Source organism: Ursus maritimus, unplaced genomic scaffold (assembly GCF_017311325.1).
Source record: "Ursus maritimus isolate PB19 unplaced genomic scaffold, ASM1731132v1 scaffold_9, whole genome shotgun sequence".
NCBI lineage: Eukaryota > Metazoa > Chordata > Mammalia > Carnivora > Ursidae > Ursus > Ursus maritimus.
This window is the reverse complement of record NW_024427107.1, coordinates 11903126-11915349: the sequence shown is the minus strand read 5'-3', so window position 1 is coordinate 11915349 and position 12224 is coordinate 11903126. Positions and strand designations below refer to the sequence as shown.

Here is a 12224-nt window from a genome sequence, read left to right as displayed (position 1 = left end):
TGTCCTTAAAGAGCCAACACAGTCACCTGCCATTTTAACCTTGCTCATAAAAACCCATGAGTGTAATAATGAACTCTTCCTTAGTTTTTATCTCCCTTCTCAACATTCCCTTCTTTTTCTGCATAGAGGCCTGAGAAGGTCTATAGAAATCCATGGAAGTGTTGTTAAAATCATTAAAAAAATGAGGATGAAGAGCCTGGGCTTTGAACTCAGAGTGTCATGGGCTTGATTGAGCTCAAGCACATACATACATCTATGACCTTGGACAAGTCATTCACTCTGGAAGCCCCAGTTCTCTCACTCAAAAAATTAGGTTTATTATGAAAAGTAAATGCCTATGTGCTTAGAATAAAAAATGCTAAAGGAATAGTAACAGTGTGTTATGTTGATGAGCATTTATCAGAATTTGTCCCAGATTACCTTTTTCTGTCTCATTTCATGGTATGCCATGTTTAGGACTCTGGCCCACTTGCTGATCCCTGAACACGCAGTGCTTTATCATGCTCTGACAATTTGGTCCTCCTACCCTTCTTCACGGAACACTCACTTGTCTGCCTGTCAAAAGCTAAGCCATCCTCCAGGGCCTAGTTCATATGACATGTGTCATGAGAAACCTTCCCTGAACTCTCCACTCTTAATCAAACTCTTTTGTGCTGCTGGGGCACGGCACTTAAAACTTCCTTTATACAGTTCTAAAAGGCTGCTACAAAGTTGTCTCATGCTCTAGGTGTGTGTCTCTGAGCTCCATGAGGGCCCACATACCCATCTGGCTCATGGGATGTTCTGTGAGAATCTCCTGAAGGAATAGATTGAACTTTGTTTTGGTTTGAGCACATAGAACATTCAAGAAGGAATGGACTATGATTGCATCAAGGCCCTTCTTGCCTGACCCAGAAGACAGAGAAGAGAAAGCACTTGACAGTGGAGGCCTTCCTGTTCTTACTAGAGAAAATGATAGAATGGGATGGAAGAGGAGAAGATGGTGTTTCCAGGGAAGTTTTTAAAAATCCTTCTGTTCATTATATCATGGTTGCTTTCATAGACCAAGTAAATATTCACCAAGTACCCACCACGAGTCGCAGACTGTGGAAGGCGCTGGAAATACACTGAGGTACAAGATAGTCAGGATTCCTGGTCATACATGGTAATAGTCCTTTGTCCTTTCTTACACAAGATAGATTGTGTTCTCCTGTGATCTGGTCTCCTTTAAGGCATATTTCTCTAGATTTAACTATACCAACTGCAACATGACTGAATCTTGCATTTGGTCTTCGGAGCCTACAGCTGTCTCTGGGTGGCACTGGCCCAAAGGACCAACAATTTTGAATGTGTCACGTCACCAGGTATAGGAATCATTATCGTTTGACAGATGTTAATTTGTCCACATTCTTCTCCTCCAAACTACAAGCAGAATAAGAAATAATTACTCCATCTTTGGAAACCATCGGAGCTTTAGGACTGATGTGAACATTGGAGTAATTGTGGAAGGCTTGCTTTTATTATCCGGGAGCTATTTGTTTGCAGCTTGGCATCCCTGGTTTGTGTTCTTGGGAGATTCAGGGTGTTCTTTCGTGATTAGGACTCATTGTGTTTATGATACATATTCACTCACGTTTTTCAAAATGGATATGGTGCATGAATTGGGCTGGATTTAGTCGTTTCCTTTTTCTTTCCAGGTGAGCTTAAAAATCCGAAGAGGGGAAACCCCACAGCCAAACAGGAGCATTAGATGCATGCCACCCCCCCCCCCTTTATTCATTTCTAACTAATGCTTTTCATCTCGGAGAGTATGTAAGTGTGAGCGGGGCTTATTGTGAACTCGGAACAAAGGGTAGTGCTGTAGATTTCAATGCGTTTGGACCATAATGTGCTGCTTTCTTGATAATGGGCTCTTGGCATTGAAATGAAAAGCAAACATATCATTAAGAAGGCGCTCCATAAAAACTGTCTGTCATATATCTTAAGCTTCATTAGTTTAGATTAATGACTTACTTGATATACATGACAATAGGTGAAGCAAATCTTTGTTTATTTGTTGACAATTAAATGTGGCGGTGACATCCATAAACAGGCTTCCCTCTGATTAGTTCCATGTTTTAAAGTAACTTTGTGTTATAAAACTTGTTAACTACAGTATCATTTTATTGAGCTCTGCAGGGTGAGTGATGTGATCTACATTGAAAGACATCAATATTGCTGCCATTCCTGGCAGCCACTGGAGCATTGTGCTCACAGATTGGAGTTGATATCTCATTGTACAAATTCAGGGACCCAGAAAATGTCCAGTTATTGAGCCTCTGCCCTGTGAGGACAATGTTCTATTCATGGAATCTGGGTGCAGGGGCACAGCCTGAAACCTGAATGAAGGATACGATTCAAATTCGCTCCACGGTTTTGCTGAGGACCTCCCTGAAATTCAGTGTTGGGAAAGCACGGAGCTTTTCTCAGAGCATCCTACTAGAGAATAATGCTTCCTGATGCCGTGCAAGGGAGTGCATAAATAAATATAGCACATTCTAATTAGGAGGCTGCTATGGACCGGACAAGCTTACCTTTCACGAAGATGCTGATGTGTCTGTATTATGTTGATTCTGTTGACATAAGAAAGCTTCCAAGAACACCTCTCCCAGACATACCATTTTAGAAGAAATTGGGAAGGCAGGGGAGAGAGAAGAGGAGAAAAGGGGAGAAGGGCAATGTGGCATAAAATTTATCTGCATGCTAGTCTCTCTGAAATATTGGTGGTTTGCCTTTCCATGAATTCCAAAGTTGGAGGCTGTCAGGGATAATCAGCCCTTCCCATCACGGACACCCCGTGGTTCTCCTTAATAGCTCCCTTTTATGTGCCGTCAGCCCTCCAAAATATATTTAGAAAAGACTTATTTAGAAGGAGGCATAAAATAAAATCCATGTTGCGGTTGAGTATTACAAATGATTTCTGGACTCCATTCTGTGCTATTAGGCTCTCTGTAGAATTTTCATACAAAGTAAAAAATAAACTCTCAGCCAGCTTGAAAGAGAACTCGTTTGACGAAAGAAACCAGCTTATTGTACAAAAGCCACTCACATCGCATGAAGGCAGATCTCCCACCACATGGGAGTTCAAGCATCTTTGCTTTACTTGGGAAATACTGGCCCCCAAATCCACACCTAGTGATTTTTCCTATGGAATATCCTGAGGACAGTCCGAATGCCAAGGAGAGGATGATGTTCACCTAAGTATTATCTGATTTTACCTACAGCCCCTTTATTTAGCTCATGCACAGACCTTGTCCTAAGATGACTTGGCAATTATTTTGTTCGTAAGTGCTGCTAACGTTTCATTTGTTTGTTATGTAAGATCAATGCCTATGGATAGAGGAGTAACAAAATGCTGCTCCTTGAATTACAGGTTTCCTTTTCTCCTCATTAACTAAGCCATTCCCCCCTTTCCTCCCCCAGTGCTCCAGTCTTTATTAGAGCCTTGTCAACTGTCACTTCTTCGCCTGGGAAGAGCAAAGGGTCTTCTGATGGCAGCGTGTTGGGAATAATACAAACGTGCCCTCATATCATATCTGTCTTCTATGGAGATTGTCCTTTGGGACAGTGCTCACCCCTCCCAGGTGAGCAAGGCCCCGATGCTGAGGTCTGGGTGTAGGGACTTCCTGCAGGGGCCCTGGGGATTAAAAAAATAACCTTTATCTGTGTCCTGGCTGCTGCCTCTTCTTTCTTCTTCCTGTGTTTGAAGACTTGAAAGTCCTGGTGGAAACACTGATGTGGTGAGTTTTGGATTTCTCCAGCACATCCATGTTAAAGTTTCCATTGAGTCCTTTGGAAAGTTCTCACATGAGTAAACTTTGTCATCAGTTAGCAATGAAGAGCCCCTGAGTGACCAGCCACTTGTTCCTTTCCATAGCAGGTCACATCCTTATTTTTAAAAAGACACTTTTCTAGTATAGGAAAATCTGTTTCTGTTTGGAAAGAGAAAAATAGATGGACAGAATTTTCCCAAGGAAGATGTGCCCTCTCTCGGTGAAAATTTCATGGGTTCATTTAGCTGCACGTTGAGACTTTTTCTTTCTTGTGATTTTGGAAACATATTTTGAATTTCTGCTTGATATTGTTTCATTATCTTTTATGAAGAAATAACAGTCTTCCTAGATTTATCTGTGGTTTATATCTCTGGTTCATGTTTATGAACTAGGTTTTTTTTTTTTTTTTAATAACTGGGAGCTGTTAGATTGTAATATACATCTGAAATGATGTAAGAAAACTGGTCGAAAGATAAATTGACTAAGGCGTGTTTTATTATTTGACAATGGTGCTGAAGCTGACACAGAATTATGTAAAAGAAATCAGTATGATAAGATTTGGTATGAGACCAGTGGCAGCTGAGCTCTCGCAAAGCACGATCCTTACCAAACCACAAAATTAAACGTAAAACATCTGCACTTTCAAGATAGTAAACGATTTTTTTTTAAAACAAGCAAATGAACATGCTAAACTTTCCTAATGCCAGATTAAACCGAAGCTGTAAATGGAGAAAATTATTGTATTTGTCCACGTTTCATCAACTCTGCCTCATTAGGCTTGATTTACCTACTAGGAGGAGATATTCACAGGCTAGCTTGGAGCTCCCAAAGCTCTAGTTCTTTCCCTAAAATGCTTTGCTTATTTTATTTTATTTTTTTGCTCTCCTTTGTTCACAAGACTCAGCCTTTCTTTCAAAACTGCACCCTCTCTTCTCTGTTGCAGTGTTCTGAGGATCCGAATACAAATGATCATTTACAAATTGAAGGTTAACACAGAAATGCATTGTACTTGTGATTTGATGAGTAAAAACAAATCACAAAATAAGAACAAATAGCAGTATTACCCCATGGGAACGAGCCTTGTGTATTGATCTATTATTTCCCAGCTTGAAATGTGCCACTATTGTAGTTCCACTTGATTATGAGGCTTTTTTATCACTTCCCCTGGTTGATTCAACTTGAGTGCTTCTGACATTTGCAAAGTTCCTCACATATTCTGCTGAGCAGCAGGGAAAACTTTGTTAATGAAGAAATAACAAGCTGAAGATTTGAATAAATATTTAGCTGATTGAAAGGAGGTATACAGTTAATTTTTTTTTTTAATGCTGACAACTGAGGAAACTCACCGACATGCTTTGCTTGTGTTAGCTAAAAATGGGGTCTAGTAGATTCTTTACTGCACCACAGGGCACTTTCATTTCCTGATTCTATTATAAACTAAGTGGCCACCTGAACCTGCCAATGAACTTGTTCTATTGTGTTTTTCTATTTTTAATCCTGAAAGAGTAAACACATTTCTCCTCAGATGTGTTACAGAGCACCATACATTGGAGAGATTTATGAAGGTGCCATTGGGTTATTACAGACCATTCATTTATAAATAAGTGTCTGTTCTGAGAGGAAACTGTGAACGATAGCAGCATTTCCATCATTTCACAAATCTATATTATAAAAGTGGGTAGGTATTTTTTTTTTTAATACTTGCTACAATGGCATGGGAACAATCTGGATTTTGTGCCTTTTTAGGCTGTGCGTTCAGCCCTAATGCACGATTAAAGTTCTGGTCTCATAACCAAGGTGGTGTTGTGTGAGACTCAGCGGCAGCTGTGAGAAGGAGCAGAATGGTTCCATCAGCCTTCAAGGATTAATTTCGAGAGCTCCATGAGTGTGGTTGAGCTCTTTAAGGAGTGGTTGCCAGCGGACATGGACACCTGGTGGAAACTCCTGTTTCCTCCCACAGTCTTCCCGTAGCTTCTGTCCCCCGGGAGAGAGCTTCCTGTATCCGTTTCTCAGACATGTGCCTATGTTGGCAGAGCAGTTTTGGCCCACATGATTCAGGATCCTGATCTGAGAATGTCTGAAGCTATCTTCCAAAAAACGCTCCACCTATCAAAATCTTTGAAAAAGACTCTTCGTTGAACAGAAGTATTGGGTGAAGATGAGGAAGAACCAAGTGCGTTTGGCATGAGTGTTACTGAGTAAATATGTCTGCTTCCATGTGTGACAGAACGTTCAGAATCATGACACTTAAGGTTGGCGGGTAGTCTACGAACCCCCAAAGATGCCAAAGTGCCCTCTAAAATATGATGGAAAAGTCTTCAATTAAATGAATGATCCTAGGCACAAGGGGGCAGACATCTACTTCTCAAAGAAGCCCATAAGATCTTCGCATAGACATTGTTGTTGGAAGGTTGTTTTTTTTTTTTTTTTTTTTTTTTTATTGAGCCAAATTGGCTTCTCACTTTTACCAAGACCCTAGTTCTGTGTTTCGGGCCAGACAAAACAGGTACTCTCTTATCTGGCTCACCACCACTACTGATCCTTGAAAGTAGCCGTGATGCTATGCTCCTCTCTTATAGACTAAATATCCATTAGTTTCTCTGGATCAGTGTTTCTCTTTAACTTCACTTGCATGAGATTCATTGGGGGAGATTAAAATGCAGGTGGTTTTTCCAGAACATTAGATTCAGTAGGTCTGTGTTGCGGTCCAGAAATCTACTCATCCAGGAAATAGAGGTATTGTTATTATTCACGTTTTATAAATGAGGAGACTGAGGGAGAGACAGTGAGTAATTTGCCCAGGGTCCCCTTGCTAGTAAGTGGCAGAGCCAGGATTTGAACTTCAGAATTTAAACAGTGGTTTTCACTGCAACCATTATAGGGGGGAACTGTAAGATAGCAGCAGATAGTAAAGGATCTTGAATTATAGAGAAAGAACTTAGGCCTTATTCACCTATGACTGGTACTGATACAGTAATAATTACAAATAGTACCAGTAAAGTAATAGTTATTCTTTACTGAATATTTGTGTCCACTGTGGTACCCACTAAGGCGGCACTTAACAAAGTTTTTTGGAGCACAAATTCTGCAGAATTTAAAGTTTTGTCAAAGATAAGAATAAAAATGAACAAACAAAAAGTAGAGATTTAATCTTTAAATAAATCTGTGGAATAGTCCTTTAAAAAAGTTAAGCAGATTTCTTAACTGCAGGACTTACCAGAGTCTTTAATATGTTAACATCCATTTTTATACTCAGGAACATAATATATTATGTGGGGTTCTCAAATGTACTTGGCAAATGAAGTTTTCTCTCTCTCTCTCTTCCTTCCCTTTTTAAGGAAGATCTCCTGAGGAAAGTATTTCAGAAAATTTATTAGGGAATGACCTACTAAGGTATGCATTGAACATTTGAACACATAATATCAACCATAACTTCTGGTCACCTATCTAGTTATTTAACCCCCAGTAGGTCTCCTACAAAGGTTGTTGGAACAGCAACATTGAAGTAGTCATGGCTTTGGAGTCTTTATTTATTTATTTAAATTTTTTAAAAAAGATTTTTATTTATTTATTTAGAGTAAGAAAGCACAAGAGACAGGAGGGTCGTAGGGAGATGCAGACTTCCCACTGAGCAGGGAGCCCAAGGTGGACTTGATCCTGGGACTCCAGGATCATGACCTGAGCTGAAGGCAGACGCTTAACCAACTGAGCCACCCAGGAACCCTGGAGCTTTTAAAAAGTTACTTTACATAAAAGAGGACACCTAAGCAGCCTTACAGGCCCATGTGACAGACTATGCTGAAGTATTCCCGTGCAGGAGAGCTGCAGGATTTGGTAGCATTGTCTGGATAGGAATAAAACGTCAAGGGGCAGCAGTTTAGATCTAAAGGTGCTGCTGGAGCTCCCAGCACAAGAATATTAGAACATGGTGTTGGACTCTGAGACATATGAAAGGTCACCAATGGCCCATAGTAGTGACTGGCTACTGAGAGTGAAGGGAAGGGAAGAGCCTAGGAAGAATTCATGGTCTGAAGACTCTAAGACCAGAGGAAAGAAATAATGTTGATAGCAATAGGAAGGTTTTGCTAGTTATACCAGATTCTGGCATAGAGTGAGGAGGGAAGGGAGCCAAGAATAAATGCTCAGCGAGCACTTACTATGTGCTCCATAGTCACTCCCCTTTATCAAAATTGATAAGGAGTTCCAGGGAAATCATTCTATAAAGCAAATAAAAGAAGAATTTCTCTGCTTGAAGGGAGTTGGCTGAGTCTTGAGTTGTACATGATTCCCTCTTGACTCTGTGGCTTCTTGGTTAGCTCTGAGAACCCCTGGCATTTCTCATGAACATCATTGATCAATTCTAAGCAAACATGTTGAATTTGAGGTGACAGCAAACTATTCAAATGTGAGACGTTTCATTGTGAGTTGTAAATCAAAGAATTGTGTGCTTAAAATAGTTAATGTGGTTCCAAATGCAGAGTTACTTACCGGCTCTTCATGCATTGAACATACGTTCAATAAATGCTCAGATAAATACATTTCTTGAGAAAGACTAGTGCGGCCATGTTTTTGGGAACTGGAGTTTTGATATTGACACGAGATATTTAACATTTAAAGAGACAAAGCTCTTTTGCATATGATACGGTTAATGGGTTGAATATTTCTCCATCCTTATCTAACGAATCACTTAATCCCAGGCTGTAATATAATGAAGGGTATTTTGCCATGGGAGGAAAAACAATCATCATAGAAAAGTTGCATTTCCCTCATGAAAATGGAATTTTGAGAGTTTGGCCTACAGGTTTCATAGAAAGAAATGCTATCTATAAAATTCACATCTTCCGTTTCTCAGACAATGTACTTGTTATCTTAATGCCCAAACAGAAACACGAACTCTTACTGAAGGGTATCAGTAAGTGCCCCTTACCCCATCTTGTTTCTGATTCACTGAAAGTTCAGGAATAACAGCAGCATGTATAAGTTACATTTGTAGAGGGTATGAATTTCCTATGCAAATGAACTTAATAGACTGCCTTAGAGGATGCGAATCCTTGCTGTTCAGTTTTCATCTTGATGCTGGGAAGCAAATTTGCAATTGTTGATGGATACTGTCCTTAGGTTCAATCATCGGCAGATGTTAACTAAACTACAAAAGCATCATTTGGCTGTGGCAACCTGTTAGCCATGGGGATTATCAGATTAAAAATGGAAGTGAACTCATTACTGAATCAACATTATGTGTCAACAGTACTTTCTAGGTCATGCATAATAAATATGAATATCATCTTGGATGAAAAAAATTACGGGCTTTATGCAACACGTTATGTTGAGAAAAAGTTTTGACTTTCATTCTTAATCCTGTTCATAATCTTTGCTAGTGAAAATGTTATATCAGTGTTTTTCTAGTCCTGTGAAGAGGCAATGTTGCTGTAATTCAACAGAACTGAGTTGGTTCTTAAAATAGAGATGTTTGTAGAACAGAGAAGGACAATTCATCAACCTTAATGGAAGTATCCAGTGAGAATATCCAGCTCCCCTTGTTCCAAATTTGTGTTCATAAAACAACCTCTGCTTTTATAATTTGTTTTCCTGGGGAGATTTATCTACCAAGATTGGGTTTGCAAATAGTCTCCATTTGTAAGTCAGGTAAGTCTGTCTTTGTAAACTATTGAATTTATTTCTGGTTGATGAAGTTGTCTTTTGTAAGTTTACTTAGCCCTAGTGTTCCTTTTTAGCTTGATGGATAATGGGTGTCCTTAAAAAGTTTGAATTTGGGGCTCTGCAATCCTAAGGCCGGAGCCTGGAATTATGCCCTTCTACCGAGGAGTAAAGACCAGAAGGTCTATTTTTCTGACATTGTAAAAGCTTGTCAGCACCATTTGTCTTATCTATGACTATTGAAATAAGATGTCTGTATATGACATTTCTAATGTAAATCAGAATTGAAGAACTTTCTCATTCTTTGAACCTACTGAGTTGTAAATCCTTTTATGGATCTATGGTAGACTGTCCCATTGCTGGCCCTGCCTCTTGATGTTTATGCCCACATGTGGTTCCTCTCATGTTGACCATGGGTTTGGCCACTTGACTTATGTTGGCCAACAGAACGTTAGCAAGTGAGATGTAAGCAGAATGTTTATAAACGTTTGAACAACGGGTCTTGTTCACTTGGAAAGCTACTTTTTGGAAGCCAGTTGCCATGCCATTAGGGAAACTTATGCTAGATTTGAATAGTGATAGCCAAGTAGAAGTAACCAGAGGCCCTAGAAGATGACAGGTCACCTTAGAAATTCCAGCCCTAGCCATGGCCCCAGCTGCAAGTGCTACTTGAAAGACCTCAGCTCCATCCTGTGAAGCAGAAGCTAAGCCCAGAAGAGCGGCCCAGCTGAGTGTACAGGATTGTGATAAATAATACATCGTTATCCCTTCAAGCTGGTAACTTTTGTTGAGCGGGTTGCTGCACAGAGGTAGATGAATGAAACAGGGTTCTTTTGCCATAGCTATAGACACCTTTATCTTAAATAGATCAGTATTAAATATTCAAAGGAAGTGATACCCAGTTTCTGGGGATAGCTTACTGAGTAGTACTTATCCAAAGTCCCTTAAGCCCATTTTTTAACCTCTTTCCATACTTGAATGGTATTATACTGCCATCTGGTGGCAAAGACTAATTGTTCTGGATGTTTCATGGAATCTGGTGAGTTTAGCCAGTAGCAGTTGTGAAACTGTTAAAATATGATAATGCACACATAGGCACAGAGAACTCCGGGGACCAAAACGAACAAGGAAAACCATTTTGTGAGGCGAAAGTGCTGCAAATGACCGAGTGCAAGAAGGCTGTGGCCAACCGATGGCTCTTAGCTCCTAATCTCTCCAGAACTCTGTGGCCAAAATGGTGCCATGGCAAGAAGGCTACATTTCATCTCTTTTCTCCTGGGCTAGGAAAGAGAAGGGCTGATACTTGGAGGTGAAAGTTTGCTGCATGCTTCTTTCTTCATCATGTGAGTATGAAGTGAAACGTTCCTCAGCATTCTCAGGGATTTGCTAAACCTTTTTGATGTGGGCAGAGACTGCCGTGAGTGGGGTGGAAAGTGGGTAGGCAGTGGAAAATGAGAGAGTTTTCAGGTGCTGACTTCCTTTGATATCACCAGGCCGGCTTTGCAGTCATCAGCAGGAACCCATACTATCCGGAAGCAAAGCGGAGAAGGCTGCCGCGGAATGACTCAGCAAGCATGGCCACCTGGCTCGGCCCCCCTCACGCCGCCATGGGCTCTCTCCCCTTGCAACTGAGCTGGTTTAGGTTTGGGTCTAGGGTTCTGTCAGTAGGAATACCCTTTCCTTTTCATGATTGATTGAAGGGGCCACTCAAATACTTCTGGGGCTTGAAAAAATACACTGTGTAAGAACCGTGAATTTCTTTCTAGAGTTAATTTTTTTTGTCAAAGAAAAATAAGTCATTAGATTTTTGTTGTGTATTTACCACCAAGATATAGCAGCACAACTCCTGTTGTAATAAGCAGTGGGTGTTTATTTACGCTCATGCTAAGTCTAGAGAAGAAAAAAAAAACTTTCTTCCAAGTAAAATGATTTTATCTGAACTTAGGATGTTGAAGGAAACACAGTACTTATTTTATCTTTTCAAGTTGAAGTAAATTTCTCTTAACATAATATATATTACAATATAGCATCTAGTTAAGATTTCATTATGACATTTCAGTTCAATATAATACACAATCCCTGCCATGTTTTTATAAAACATTACTCGGTATGAGATATTCACATTCACTACAATTGCTGAAATGACTGATGTTTAAATCTAGCGACAGTTTCTATCATTATTAAACTTCATTATAAAATAAAGCATGTGGGTGGAATTGTGGCTTGATGCTTTTGTAATTTGCTCTCTACCTTTTCAATGTACTTTTCAGTTACATCAACTGAATCATTTCATCTTACAGACGTAAAGATGAAGGAAAAGAACAAAAACATGGCCATTAACGGAAGCAGTGCAAATGTGCATAGTTAATGGAAACCATTTTGACATTTTGTATTCGATTCCATGGTGTACCTACTCAAACAATTTCAATGGCATATTAGAACAAAATGCTACATTGTGCTCTTCACTAAGAATGCAAGTAATAGACTTCAAAAATTACCTTTTCACTGAAAGTATTATCTGCTGGAAATGAAGAAATGTTTTACATTATGAGAGGCTAATAGCAGCAAGAGGAAGCAGTGGGCTGGCATGGTAACTCAGGCAGGGGAGGGATTTGACTCTTTACTCTCCAAAACGTGTTCTTTCATTTGATAAAGCACAACAACAATATTCTTCAAATTCCTGGGTTCTAATTTTTTACACCTGTTAACTGCATTGTTACTAATCCACGCGAAGGCTTCTGCTGGTGAAGGTGGAGCCCAGATCTCGACTTCCTA

General features: G+C 39.8%; 1 long non-coding RNA gene across 1 annotated transcript; it reads left to right on the top strand.

Annotated features, from left to right (window-relative positions):
• The first annotated feature begins 10484 nt into the window (after nt 1-10484).
• On the top strand, nt 10485-11200 carry LOC121101732. The gene is made up of 2 exons (XR_005833746.1): nt 10485-10792; nt 10943-11200. It is a non-coding gene; the product is annotated as an uncharacterized LOC121101732 (long non-coding RNA).
• The last annotated feature ends 1024 nt before the right edge of the window (nt 11201-12224 follow it).